Here is a 16060-nt window from a genome sequence, read left to right on the forward strand (position 1 = left end):
AAGAATGTAAGTTTGAAGTTTCACTTTTTGGTCTCATCTCTGAACTGAAAGCTTATGCATTGACTTTAGATATTTTTCCACATAGGGAACAATAAAGTATTATTTCCTTTGAAAACTACATTTTCACCATTGTTAATTAAACTACAAACAATAGAAAATGACAATTTTGAAAAGCATTAAGTTTTGATCAAAATATTTGACTGTAATTATTTATTTTGAAATTTATTCTAAAGAATAATGAAACTTTAGATTAGGAAATGGATTTTACATTAACTGAGAAGAGGGAAATAGTGAAAATTGTCATTAATATTTAAGTGAAACAGAACAAAAACTACATTGCAGGGCTGCTAGTCCTCTCATTTTGTAACAAACGTACACAGCCAAGATAAAATTACTTCCTAGAAAATCTAATATTATACTAATGAAGTTAATTTAGGATGGCCAGGGGACAGGGAAGAAATATGTCTATATCAAGCGAACAGCTAGGCTCCCACTAGTTGTCAGAATTTTAATAGATTATCTCAAATGTGACTACTGCTAATAATGAGTAACAACAACAAGTGTTGGAAGAGAAAAATCATATACTCTAGGTCAGTGATTGAATATGGGCAGTACTCCTATGAGGAATAGGCAGGCTTTGGTATAATCCCAAAAGAACAAAAAATATGTTATTCAGATTTAAGTGGATAATTTAAATGAAAAATTAATGTTCATCATACATTCAGGTAAGTTTTATTAAAGTAATGATGTATGTAGCAATATTCTTAATTCTTTCACATTTTATTTTTCTTCTGTTTATGATTTTATTTCTCACTTAAGATAACAGAAAACAATAGAAAGTGAGCTAACTTGAATTTGCTTAACCTATTTAAAATATTGTTTTTACAGTATTTAATATTATGATTAACAATAGCAACAAATTATTTATAGCATGCCTTATTATTAATCACAATACCTGTATATACTTGTATGTTGTAGGAAAAAGTTATGAAGATCTTTCAAATTCTGGGTATCAGATATTAATTTTAATAGTTATACAGTTTCCTCTCAGTACACAGTTATCTCTATCAACTATTAATTAATCACAAATTATTAGTCAATCATTTTGGAAATTTTACTGATTTTAATTTTCTCTAATGTTATGCATATAATTTTGTAAATATAAAGTCTTTTCATTTAAATCAAATTTTATGCATATAATTTTATACATATAATATTCAACCTAAATAAAATATTCTCAGTTATGAATACATATTGTAAATACTATTCAACACACATACACACCATGAATGAATGACATAAAGTTAGATAACACTATGTGATATTATTTACTTTCCATTCTATAACTGGTAAAAGCAATAAAGCCATGTGAATAAAAAAAGCTTTTATGTTAACACAGTCTTTATTTTACAAATTTCTGTATGTTTTACTCCTATTCAACATCATATGACAGAGACTTTATTAATTTAGAGGAATGACCATGACTAATCCTAAATTAACACTTTCTGGGATCTATTTGTGAGACTAATTTGCATATGATGAAGAAATAATAGAGGAAAAAGTTTAATTAACATGTGCCAAGATGAAAGACAATAAAGAAAAGAATATGCAAAGACTATCCTGGAGAGATCCAAGATGGCGGAGGAGTAAGTGGAAGCTACACTAACCTCCTCCCAGGACCAGTCTGGATTTACAACTTAATTTTGGAGAAATCATCTGGAATAACCAACGGAACACTAGCTGGAAAGAAGTCTTATAACCACGGAGAGACAGAAAAGGCCGCTACATCACAACGTGACCGGTAGGGAGTGCGGAGACGCGGAAGGGCTGGCTGGGCTCACACGGGTGGCTGCTGAAGGGACTGAGAAACAGCTCAGCAGCCGGGGATTCCCCCTGAGAAGGGCGGGGTCTAAACCCCCAGCTGGGCTTCCCAGCCTACAGCGACAGAGTGGAAAGTAAAATAGTATCAGCTGTGAAAAGCGAAAAGCCACAAGCCACAGGCTTTCTTGCTAGCCGGAGAGAAACAGCAGGAGAAAAAGAGCTCTTAAGTGGATCACATACGAAAATATTTTGGCCACCACTTACCCTGGGCTCAAGCAGAGGGAAGGCAGAGAGGACTGGAGACACTTGGGGAGAATTTGGCACGGTGGCTTTGAGGGGAGAACTGGAGGAGCAGCTGACTGGGTCCCAGTGCTGACTCATCCCCAGTACTGCGGGTAGACCATTCCCCTCCAAGTGGCGTCAGCCTGAGGGGAAGCAAAAGCCCTGCCTACAGGAATTAAGCTGCCACACCCACAGTCCTTAAGCCTGACAGCTAATCACAGATTGAATAGATTAACAATCAAAGAAGACAGACAACAGCAGTAGATCCCTGGAAGTCTCCAACAGGCTGCCTAGGGCCAGACTGGTACATGATCTGACACCACCAGAGGCAGATCCAGGAAGTGCAGATCATTCCAAGAAGCACCAACAAACAATAGGAGTCAAAAAAATGGGGAGACAGAGAAACAACCTCCCATCAAAAGGAAAGGTAGAATCCCCAGAAAGAGTGCTAAATGAAATAGAGGGGAGCGAACTATCAGATATGGAATTCAAAACATGGATTATGGAGAAGCTGAATGAGCTCAGCGGAAACTTCAAAGAACTCCAGAAAAACTACAAGGAACTCACAGAAAATTACGTGAGCATGAAAAAGGACATAGAAGCTATCAATAAGAGCCAGGAGGAAATGAAAAATATGATCTCTGAATTGAAGAACACAGTAGAAGGAATTAAAAGCAGGCTAGAGGAAGCAGAAGATCGGATCAGCGAGCTGGAGGACAACCTACACAAAAACTCCCAGACAATGCAACAAAATGAAAAAAGACTGAACAAGACTGAAGAGGTTCTAAGACAGCTGCAGGACAACATGAAACGTAATAATATCCGTATCATAGGAATTCCAGAAGGAGAAGAAGAAGAGCAAGGGATAGAAAACCTCTTTGAAAAACTAATGACAGAAAACTTTCCTAACATGACGAGAGAAAGAGTCACGCAAGTCCAGGAAGCACAGAGGGTCCCAATGAAGATGAACCCCAACAGGCCCACCTCAAGACACATCATAATTAAAATGGCAACATTCAAAGACAAAGAGAGGATCCTAAAAGCAGCAAGAGAAAAACAACTAATAACATACAAGGGTACTCCAATAAGGCTATCATCAGATTTCTCAGCAGAAACACTACAAGCCAGAAGGGAATGGCAAAAAGTATTCCAAGCAATGAAAAACAAAGGCCTACAACCTAGAATACTATACCCAGCAAAGCTCTCATTCAAAATGGAGGGTGAAATAAGGAGCTTCCAAGACAAAAGAAGGCTAAAAGAATACATCTCCACCAAACCAGCAATGCAAGAGATGCTAAAAGGTCTGCTCTAAGAAGATAAAGAAACAGGGAGAGACAGAGAAGAACACGAGTACAAAGGGGAAAAATGACAATGAATAAGTACTTATCGGTAATAACCTTAAATGTAAATGGATTAAACGCTCCAATTAAAAGACATAGGGTAGCTGAATGGATTAGAAAGAATGACCCACATATATGCTGTCTACAAGAGACCCACCTTAGAACAAAAGATCTACACAGACTGAAAGTAAAGGGATGGAAAAATGTATTCCAAGCAAATGGACATGAAAAAAAAGCCGGGGTAGCAATACTTATATCAGACAAAACAGATTTCACAGCAAAGTCCATAAAAAGAGACAAAGAAGGGCATTTCATAATACTTAAGGGAAAAATCCATCAAGAAGATATAACCCTTATAAATATATATGCACCAAACTTAGGAGCACCCAAATATGTAAGGAAACTTTTGAAAGACTCCAAGAAAGATATAGACAACAACACACTCATAGTAGGGCACTTTAACACCCCATTGTCAACAATGGACAGATCTTCGAAGCAAAGAAACACCAAAGATATGGAGGCACTGAACAACACTCTAGAGCAAATGGACTTAGTCGATATATATAGAAGTTTTCACCCCAAAGAAGCAAAATATACATACTTCTCAAGTGCACATGGAACATTTTCAAAGATAGACCACATGGTAGGACACAAAACAAGCCTTAACAAATTCAAGAAAATTGAAATTATATCAAGCATCTTCTCAGATCACAATGGCTTAAAATTGGAAATCAACCTCAAGGAAAAAACTCAAAAACATTCAAACTCATGGAGAATGAATAACATGCTATTAAATAATGAATGGGTAAACAATGACATCAAGGAAGAAATCAAAAAGTTTCTGGAAACTAATGATAATGAACACACAACAACCCAAAACCTATGGGATACAGCGAAAGCAGTCCTAAGAGGAAAGTTCATAGCAATACAGGCCTACCTAAAAAAGCTAGAGGAATATCTAATAAAAAATTTAACCCTACAGCTACAAGATCTAGAGGAAGAACAACAAGCAAAGCCCAGATCAAGTAGAAGGAAGGAAATCATCAAGATCAGAGCAGAATTAAATGACATAGAGTCTAAACTAACAATTCAAAAGATCAACAAAAGTAGGAGCTGGTTCTTTGAAAAAATAAACAAAATTGACAAGCCTTTAAGCAGGCTCATCAAGAAAAAAAGAGAGAGGACCCAAATAAATAAAATCAGAAATGAAAGAGGAGAAATCACAACTGATACCACAGAAATACAAAGGATTATAAGAAATTATTATGAACAACTGTATGGCAAGAAATTTGACAACCTAGAGGAAATGGACAGATTCCTGGAAACCTATAGTCTTCCCAAACTGAATCAAGAAGAAGCAGAAAGTCTGAATAGACCAATAACAGCTAGTGAAATTGAAGCAGTAATCAAAAAACTCCCAGCACACAAAAGCCCTGGACCGGATGGCTTCACAAGTGAATTCTACAAAACATTTAGGAAAGAACTAACTCCTATCCTTCTCAGACTATTCCAAAAGATACAAGAAGAGGGAAGACTGCCAAACTCATTCTATGAAGCCAGTATAACCCTAATTCCAAAACCAGGTCAAGACACAACAAAGAAAGAAAACTACAGGCCAATATCGCTGATGAACATAGATGCTAAAATCCTCAACAAAATATTGGCAAACCGGATCCAGCAACACATTAGAAAGATCATACACCACGATCAAGTAGGATTCATCCCAGGGATGCAAGGATGGTTTAACATTCGTAAATCAATAAACGTAATACACCACATAAACAAAATGAAAGACAAAAACCACATGATAATATCAATAGATGCAGAAAAAGCATTTGATAAAGTACAACACCCATTTATGATAAAAACTCTCAGCAAAATGGGAATAGAGGGAGCATACCTCAACATAATAAAGGCCATATATGAGAAACCTGAAGCCAACATCATACTCAATGGGCAAAAACTGAGAGCATTCCCCCTGAGATCAGGAACAAGACAAGGATGTCCGCTCTCCCCACTCCTATTCAACATAGTCTTGGAAGTTCTAGCCACCGCAATCAGACAAGAAAGAGAAATAAAAGGCATCCAAATTGGAAAAGAGGAAGTAAAACTGTCATTATTTGCAGATGACATGATAGTGTACATAGAAAACCCTATAGACTCCACAAAAAAACTACTCGACCTAATAAGTGAATTCGGCAAAATAGCAGGATACAAAGTCAATATTAAGAAATCAAAGGCATTTTTATACACCAACAATAAAAACTCAGAGATAGAAACTGAAAGAAAAATTCAATTTACCATAGCAACAAGAAAAATAAAATACCTAGGAATAAACTTAACCAAGGAGGTAAAAGACCTGTACTCAGAAAACTACATAACATTGAAGAAAGAAATTAAAGAAGATACAAATAAATGGAAGCATATACCATGCTCATGGATGGGAAGAATCAACATCATTAAAATGTCCATTCTACCCAAAGCAATTTATAGATTCAATGCAATCCCTATTAAAATACCAGCAACATATTTCACAGACCTAGAACAAATACTTCAAAAATTTATATGGAACCAAAAAAGAGCCCGAATAGCCACAGCAATTTTGAGGAAGAAGAACACAGTAGGAGGAATCACAATACCTGATATCAAACTATACTACAAGGCCACGGTAATCAAAACAGTCTGGTACTGGCATAAAAACAGACATATAGATCAATGGAACAGAATAGAGAGCCCAGAAATAAACCCAGGTTCATATGGTCAACTAATATTTGACAAAGGGGGAAAGAACATCAAATGGAGTGAAAAGAGCCTCTTCAACAAATGGTGTTGGGAGAACTGGACAGGGACATGCAAAAAAATGAAACTAGACCACCAACTTACACCATACACCAGAATAAACTCAAAATGGATCAAAGACTTAAATGTAAGCCGTGATACCATAAAAGTCCTAGAGGAAAAAATAGGCAGGAAAATTTCAGATATCTCACGTAGCAACATTTTCACTGATATATCTCCTAAGGCAAGGGAAATAAAGGAAAGAATAAACAAATGGGACTACATCAAACTAAAAAGTTTCTGCTCAGCTAAAGAAAACATCAGCAAGATGAAAAGGAAACCAACCATATGGGAAAATATATTCGCCAATGACATCTCAGACAAGGGATTGATCTCCAAAATATATAAAGAACTCATACGACTCAACACCAAGAAGACAGACAACCCAATTAAAAAATGGGCAAAGGACCTGAACAAACACTTCTCCAAAGAAGACATACAGAGGGCCCATAGACATATGAAAATATGCTCAACATCACTAGCCATCAGAGAGATGCAAATAAAAACCACAATGAGATACCACCTCACACCAGTCAGAATGGCCATAATCAACAAATCAACAAACAACTTGTGCTGGAGAGGATGCGGAGAAACGGGAACCCTGGTGCATTGCTGGTGGGAATGCAGACTGGTGCAGCCACTATGGAAAACAGTTTGGAATTTCCTCAAAAAACTAAAAATGGAACTGCCTTTTGAACCAGCAATTCCATTACTGGGATTATATCCGAAAAATCCTGAAACACCAATTCAAAAGAACCTATGCACTCCAATGTTCATAGCAGCACTATTTACAATAGCCAAGTGCTGGAAACAACCTAAATGCCCATCTGTAGATGAGTGGATCAAAAAACTGTGGTACATTTACACAATGGAGTTCTATGTAGCAGAAAGAAAGAAGGAACTTCTACCATTTGCAACAACATGGATGGAACTAGAGAGAATTATGCTTAGCGAAATAAGCCAGGCAACGAAAGAAAAATACGTTATGCTGTCACCTATTACAGGAAACTAATGAACAACACAAACAAATGAGCAAAATTGAACCAGAGGTATGTAAACAAGGAGTAGACTAACAGTAACAAGGGGGGAGGGGGGAGGGAGAAAAGGGGGTAAGAAGGGGAAGTGTAAAATCAAAGAACATGTATAAATGACCCACAGACATGGGCAACTGAGTGGGGACTGAATGTGGGGGAAGGGAGGGGCAGGATACAGGGAAGCAAGAGGGGAAAAAAAAAAAGAGAGACAACTGTAATGGAAAAACAAACAAAAAAATTTTTTTTAGTGGGGGAAAATGAAAATATGAAGAATGGAAATGCCAGTTCAGTGAATATTAGGACAAAGATTTTCCTTCATGTTGTATATTTTTCTCCCTATTTGATCTCTCCAGAGTTTGGCATTCTAAACAAGTAAGTAATGACTTAAGTTTCTTTGCATAGACCTAATAAGACCAGTTGTTAATAGAGGTTCCTTTTTCTGAACAAGCCTTTGACTGGAATGTCAAGCCTAAAGGAGACATGCTTGGGCTCATGTTGTTACCAAAAAGCCCTAAGGAACTGGGAATGACTTTCAAAGGTAATAAAAGCCCGCGAAATAAAAGGCCTGCTGCCATGGTTGGTTGTGCGGTCCACAGCAATCTCTCCAGGGAAGGAACGAAGGTTGTTTTCCTGAAAGATGGCTAGAAGGGACCTTAAGGCACAATGGAAAACCAGAAAGACTTGGAAAGGACAGGTGTGTACAGGCAAGGATGAATGCCAGGTATGTGGCCCAGCTTCTGTGCACTGAAGAGCAGACTGAGGGCCACCCTAAATGTTCCTTGGGTAAGTTCCAGCAAAACAGAACTAAAGATCATAAGTGATCATTTGCTGCTCTTGTTATGCTTATGCAAATGAACAGGATAAATTAAAAATGGACTTAATGTAGTCCCTTTAAAGACAAGGAGAGTAATCTTAGGGAGAAAAATCAGTATTCAAGGAAAATCACAATGATCAGTGGCAGACTGTAAAGTAGGGCAGCTAACCGTCTTAAAAGTTTCTTCTCATTTAAAAAATGGTTTCACTTGAAAATTAAACCATATCTGTGATATCACCAAAGAGATTCAAGTTGCAGGCAAGTAGAATGTCAAGTGCCTTGCAACTGTATGTCTTCCCAATAAGACAGTCTTACAGATTTAGAGACTTTTTTGTTGGTTATGTTACATAAATTAACATGTGTTTTCTGTTTTCAAAGGGCATAAGCCTATGACCGCATTACCTGAGTGATTGTCTGTACGCATAAGCCTCACTTAATCCTCTCTGCAGCGCTGCCTCCGGAGACTCAACAGTTTGGCTGAACTAAATGGCTGAGTTGGTGAAGAATGGGGTGGTCTGTGGGCTTCATTTTAAAACTGAATTCTCTTTTCTATCCTAATGGCTTGGACAGAAAGGGCCCAGAGGTCTGAGAGGGGGGAAACATAAACTATTTCCCTCAGCCCAAACTAAATAAAATGGGCAAAAGGGTTTTGGACAGGAGAGATGTGCCTAGCACACCTTCCTCCAAAGAAGCCCTTTTTTTTTTTTTTTTTTTCTCCTAATGTGGAACATTGAAAAATTAATCCCTGCCTTTTGCCACCTAGTAGTTATGGATTGAATGATGCTTTTTAACCCTTTTTGCCAAATCTGTTGCCCCCAGAACACAACAAGGATGCCAGCCTGCTAAACCAAGCACGCCGTTGTCCGGAGACAGCCAACTGACCTGGAGTCTGCATGATCCTTCCCCATGTGGGAAGGCCACCCTCCCCTCCACACCCCCACTATTATTAGGGATTTCTGGACCCAAGGGTAGGTAGGACGACGACCATGTCCAGCTTGAAGCAGCTAGAGGAGCTTGAGACCTTCGCCCATTGTCCTTTACAAGATTACAAAGGGTCTTAATATCTGAGAGGGAGGGATAGTTATTTTTTACGAACCATGGGTATGGACTTGGGGGGGGGGATGCTGGGGGAGGGAGATACTGGGTGGAGGGGAGTAAAGGGGAAAAAATTGGAACTACTGTAACAGCATAATCAATAAAATATATTAAAAAAAAAAAAAAAAAAAGACTATCCTGACATCACGGCCCTGTGAATCTGGAGTTCTACGGAGAGAAAACCTATTTGTGATGGATGCAGGCTGACCCCAAGGTTGTAAATACTTAAATGAATTAAGCACTATTTTTTGTTCTGTAAATCTTTTGCAGGGTTTTCCAGAGACATGGCACTCTAGGCAGCATTGATCCTTTGAAAAACAGTAATGACAGATTAGCAGCGGGGACTCTGCTGTCCAGGATATGGACTAGATGCTCATCAGAAAATTGTCAGCAAAACAGCAGTGGCCACCTGTTTCTGATTTAGGATATAAATAATAATATGAAATCATTACCACCCACACACTCTTTATGACTTAAAAAATTTGAAGTACATTATTATTCTAAAAATTTATTCTACAATTTCAACTGTTTTAATTCATATTAAATACCATTGGTGTTGTTAATTTTTATAAACAAGGTTTTAAGTTTATTTTCTTTCATTATATTAATCAAAATATTTGCTGCTAATTATATATTTGTAGGAAGAGATCTCAGTTTGCATGAGGCTACACATGTGCTTTATTCTCTGTACAATATTATAAAAGAAAGAATAATATGCACTCTTTTAGAGAAATGCTAGATGTTAAACTCCCTTGTTTTCTTTTATCTGTTTATGCAGTAAGTTTACATATACCTTCACTGGCCTCTCAATATCTATGCCTGTGTCTATATTTTATAATTATCATCATCTGGATGCTATGTAATTAATTTCAGAAAATATGGGTTGCAAAAGTGACTATACCAATTGTAGGACTAGCCTCTAAGGTCATCTGTTAAATTCCACTTTAGCACTCAGAGATGCCAGAGCTACAAGGTTAAAAGAGGCAGGATTCCTAAGAAAGGGCTTGGACTTCAAATCCTCAACTTCAGGAGAGATACTTGGCTTCTGTTTCTGTTTTGCTTATTTTTTTTATGTTATTTGAATAAGAAATAAATTTTATTGTGTTACATCACTAATATTTTATAGGTTTTGGTTATATTATCCAGTACTATTTCTGATTAATATATTATTTCTGTAAGCTTTTCTTTCTGTGGCAATAAAAAGGTAAACTTTTTTTATGTGTGTACAGACCTTTTTATTGTAAGGTGTTTGTACATAGAGAGTAATCAACATTTTTAATTGTGGTAAATTTTTCATAAAGCAAAAAGTACCGCTCTTAATATACAATTAAAATAACTTCTGATAAACATAGACATGCATGAAATTCATATAGTCTTTAGCCTGATCAGTATATAGAACAATTCAATCATCTGACAGCATTTTCTTATGCTTCTTTCCAGTTTCCATTCCTATTGTATCCATTACTACCTCCACCACAGGCAACCTCTCTTCTGATATTTATTAGCATTGATTCATTTTAATGTTCTTAAGCTTCATATGAAAGAAATCTTACATTCCGTAATAATCTGTATCTGGTTACTTTCATCAACACAATAGTTTTGGATTTTATGATTTTGCACGTATCAGTAGTCCGCTGTGTTTTATTGCTGAATAGTAATCAATTATGTGAATACACAGCAATTTGTTTAGTCACATACCTGTTTGGGGATGTTATTTTCCTTGGTTTCTAGGCACTATGAGTAAAACACCATGAATAGTCATTACAAGTTTTTGTGTGAATTTAATTTTTAGGAGTAAAATTGCTGGGTAATAAAGTTGGTGAATATTTAACTTTTTCAAGGAAATTGAAATCATTTTCTGTAATTGTTATACCATTTTACATAACTAAAAGCAATGTTTGATAGCTCGATTTATCCACATCTTTGGCAATAACTGATAATGTAGTATTTGTTTTGGTTTTTACAATATTAGTCATTCTAGTGGGGTATCTATGTCGATGTGGATTTAATTTGGATTTTTACTAAATGCTCATAATGTTTACCATGTTATGGATTTATTGACCCTTACGACACCTTCATTTGTAAAATGTCTGGTTATGCCTTTGCCTATTTTTAAAATTAAGTTCAAACTAATCACTGTTGTTAATTTTAGGAATGCATTATGTATTTCAAGTGAAAATTCTTTGTTATATATATGTTGTGATAAACGCTGAACACAATTCACTGGCCTTTGTTAAAGGATCATTGACACAACTTCTGGAACCTTTGTTGTCAGCTTCTTCAGGAATTGCCTCAGCTGTACAAATCCGTGTTTGTTCCTGGCATGGCCACTTTCAAAGATTGTCTGACAGCAGATAATCCTTGGCACAGATGATAAGCAAATCTTTCACTGTTGATGAACTAGAATGGCATATGAGTAAAAACGGATACATTATTAACTGTGATTATCTAGGGTTTTGATAGATATGGGAGAAATAGTAACTATGAAGGCAATGGAATAGTTGGATATTATTGAGCTTGACAGACACTTTGAAAATGCTAATGAAAAGCTGAGAGTAATTAAAGCTGCATGATAACTAGTCGGCCATCTTAGAAGCTTGCAAATAGTCTCATCTACTGCAGATAGGGAAGAAGTATAAAGTCCAGTTTATAATCTTCAGAATAGCCAAGCTTTAGAAAAGTTTAAATTCTCCACCAAGATAAATTTCTTATGCCAAGTTCACAGTCTTGCTTGGAAAAGAATAAGGTGGTGAGATGCATGATGAATACAGCTTAGTTAATGGCTCAAAAACCTTGAATAGCCAGATGTGGTATAAATGTTTTGAGCACACAAACATGGCTCACCCTTCCATGTTTGAGCTAATACTCAACACTTGCTTGAAAACAATGCTGAGACCTACCCTTCAAGATATGCATGCCTCACACTCCCAAATCCACTTCTTTTACCCTCACAGATATGAGGCCTAAAACTAAGATTTAGTCAAAACATAACACAGACTGGGTTGGGCTGGGCTGATAAGAAATGAAAGGGACTACGTATGCTCCAAAGAAGCTATAAAACCTAAAGCCTAAAACATATACAATAAGAACTAGAACAGTATACATGCAATTTGATTTTGAGAGACTAAAGAAAGAACATCTGGAACAAAAGAATGGATGAGTAAGCGTTTATTGATTTAGAAGTAATTTCCTGAAATGAAGAATTTAACATAGCAACAAGGACCTTTGGAGATTATGTGAATTCATTACTAGGATAGCTCCTTAGATGCATAAAATGGTGATTGATGCACTAAGTGGTAGAGAAATACTGTAACAGTCAGTAGTAGAAAAGAACAAAAGGCCCAAGGTGGTCATGACAGAGTGGATACATACTACATAAAGCTGGGAGATCCAAAATGATTTTGTTCCACAGAACTGCCAGAGGTACAGAATTTACAAAGGTGAAAACAGCATAAGCATTATTAAAAGTTTTAGTATTTCTGACATCTACAAATGATGTCTAGAGATAGAAAATAATATTACAAAACTAGATCCACTGATAACAATAGGTCTAATAGGACTCTGAAATTATGAAGGTGAGTTGGTGCCACTTAACTAACTGAATCAGTAAAAGCATAAATATCATAAACAGTGGCAAGATCAGAGGAGCAGTTAATAAAGGGTAACAAGTCATAGAGATGTTTATTAGAAATTAACATTTTATAAACAAATCAGATGAACCCACAAGGATACTACTCAGTTTGTATCATCAAAACATATCAAGGATGAAGTCAGTAAACAGAGTAGTGCCCCAAGAAAAAAAAATCATAACCCCTTGCCAAATTAATTATCCTAAATCAGTTTTAAAACCTGAGATAAAATGATTGAATAAAAAGATTCACCTCCAGAAAAGGGGGGTAGGTATAGATCATAATGATTTCCTACTCCTTTCTGAAAGTGATCTCCCATCATTCACTTATGTAAAAGATCAATAGAGAAAGAGACAATCTAACTCTTTCAAGGACTGTTAGTCAAAGGGTCGAAGGTAGCATTAATGGCAAAATACTCAAAGCATCATATTTACTGACATCTCAGAATAAGCTGGGGGAGGGGAAGTCAGTTAAAAAAGTCCTGGCCAAGATCTGACATCAGAGTAGTTCCATGTACACTCCCCTGAGCAGACAATTACACAATAAAATGTAATTTGTAATTGGAAAAAAACTTCATATTGGGTCCTTGGCCTCTGGGATGAGTCATACATGTGAGTGCTTAGCCTATTTTGTTACTAGGTTATTAGATTTTTAAAATATTACAGTAGGTTTCTAAATATTTGGAGATTAATCTCTTAACAGATATATGTTTTACTAATATTTTTTTTTATTTCATAGGTTGCCTTTTTACTGTTAATTATTTCTTTTCCTAGGCAGAAACTTCCTAGTCATCTTTGTTTATTTTTGTTTTTTGTTGCCTGCACTTTTGGTGTCATATCCATTCAATCATTGCAAAGACCAATAGCAAGAACATTTCCCCCTATGTTTTTGTTTTTGTTTTAATTCTAGGATATTTTAGTTCCATGTTTTTCATTTAAGTCTTTTTTCAAATTTGAGTATGGTATAACCTAAATGTCCAGTTTCATTCTTTTACATGACATGTCTCCAAAAGAGACATACAAATGGCCAATAGGAATCTAAAAAATGCTCAGTATCACTAATCATAAATTTAAGAAATGAAAATAAAAAGTACAAGATGGCTATTGTCAAAATAACAAAACACAAGTACTGACCAGCATATGGAGAAATTAGAATTCTTAATCATTGTTGGTGAAAAAGCAAATGGTACAGATGCTATGGAAAACAGTATGAACATTACTAAAAAATTAAAAATAGAATTACTGTATGATCCAGCAATCCCACTTCTGGATATTTATCCTAAAGGCTTTAAACAAGGATCTCAAAGTACTATCAGCAAGCCAATGTTCATTGCAGAACAATTCACATGGGGCCAAGGTATAGAAACAACCTAAGTGTCCATTGACAGATGAATAGACAAAGAAACGATGATATATACATACAGTGGACTGCAATTTAGCCTTACAAAAGAAGAGGATTCTGCAATGTATAATAACATGGTTGAACTCTGAGGATAATATACTAAGTAAAATAAGCCAGTTACAGAAAGACAAATACTATATGATTCCACTCATATGATGTATCTATATAAAACAATCCATCTCATAGAGCAGAAAATAGAATGATTATTGCCAGGAGCTAGTGAGTGAGAGAAAATGGGAGCTACTAAACACCAGGCAAAAAGTTTCATTTAAGGAAAATGAATAAACTTTAAAAAATATGTTGTGCTAAAATGTATCTATATTAAATGATGAGTTGTATACTTAAAGACTTAAGAGGGTGTATCTCCTATTAAGTTTCTAGCCATAATAAAATACAATTTTAAAATAGTTAATATATTTGATTTTTTCAAGTGAAAGTTTCTGACACTTTTCAACTCCCCAAAGACCAAATGAGTAAATAAAACATATTGCATTCCAAGATTTTAGCCAGTTTTAAAGAGCTAAAGGATACGTGCTAATCACTGTCATATAATTTAAGCCAACAGTCTCAGCTCTAAAGAAACCAAAAAGATTCTGATAAATCAGAGTACCACAAACTCAACCAAAAAATAATGCAGATAGTAGCCATACATATTGTGTTTCACCATTGATTTGATAAATTTATTTATTTTTCTATCTCTATCAGGACTGAAAAAATGTACATGGAATTAACAATATACATTTATAGTTTTGCTCTTTTGCTTTGTTTACTCTTCCACTATTTTTTATGAATAGTCTTAAGAGATCCTGGTCATTTGGATGGTCCAAAGAATATCACCTCAATCCACTACATTTATGATATGCTAATCACACAAAAGGAGGAAGAACGTGATATCATATTTAATGCCTTGGTATGCACATGCTCTCCAAAAGGTGAGATATGAGCCATAAAAACATTCAGGAGCCTGATGTTTCTGTATATTGTGTATGGTTTGAATGGTTATGGGCATGCTAGGAAATACAAGAAAATAGAATACATGACTGTGTCTTGCGCCTGTCATTATGATGGAGGAAGCATGGTGCCTAATAGGCCTCTTTGGGTTTTGGACACAGTGTATGCCACACCTGATAATACTACTGTGACTTATGTGCTGAGAGTCACAAAGTTTGTCTGAATTGCAGAGTGTTCTGTAGTTGAGTCAAGCTGCATTTCAAGCAACCCTGAACTTGAACCATAACCCATGGCAGATCCTATGGTATTAGATAAATCAATAGTGTGAAAATTATTGTGTAGAGTGCATAGCAAACCTCAATGGGAATAACATAATGCAGACCTCTAGATTTCCAGAGAAAGACTAAGCAGAAAATTACACACCTTTTGAAAAATAGCAAGCATTGCTGAGTCTTGATGAAGAAAACATTACTGACCATGTAGCATCAAATGACCATCTAGCCACAGTTGCTTATGGTGACCTCTCTTTAGTCAGACTCTCCAAATTCTAAAATCAGACAAACCAGGTGACAGTCTACTATAAGTCAGAAGTGGTAATTATGGAACTTCAAGATAAATAGGACCAGGGGGCACAACTGAGCTCCTGGATGTATAGTAGATACTACTGTCATTCATTAATGTGGTAACTCACATATAAAGTTATATGGGGAATGTTTTATAAACAAATGATGGAGGAGGAAAAGTTCAAGCTTGGCTCACAAAGGAGCACACTTAATATATAGACACAATTCAAAAAGAGAAAGCAACTGCACAACTGTTCTACTTAGCAATAACTTTGCAAGAAGTTAACATGGG

The sequence above is a fragment of the Furipterus horrens genome, unplaced genomic scaffold, assembly GCF_987537825.1.
Source record: "Furipterus horrens unplaced genomic scaffold, mFurHor1.1.pri manual_scaffold_6, whole genome shotgun sequence".
Classification (NCBI taxonomy): Eukaryota; Metazoa; Chordata; class Mammalia; order Chiroptera; family Furipteridae; genus Furipterus; species Furipterus horrens.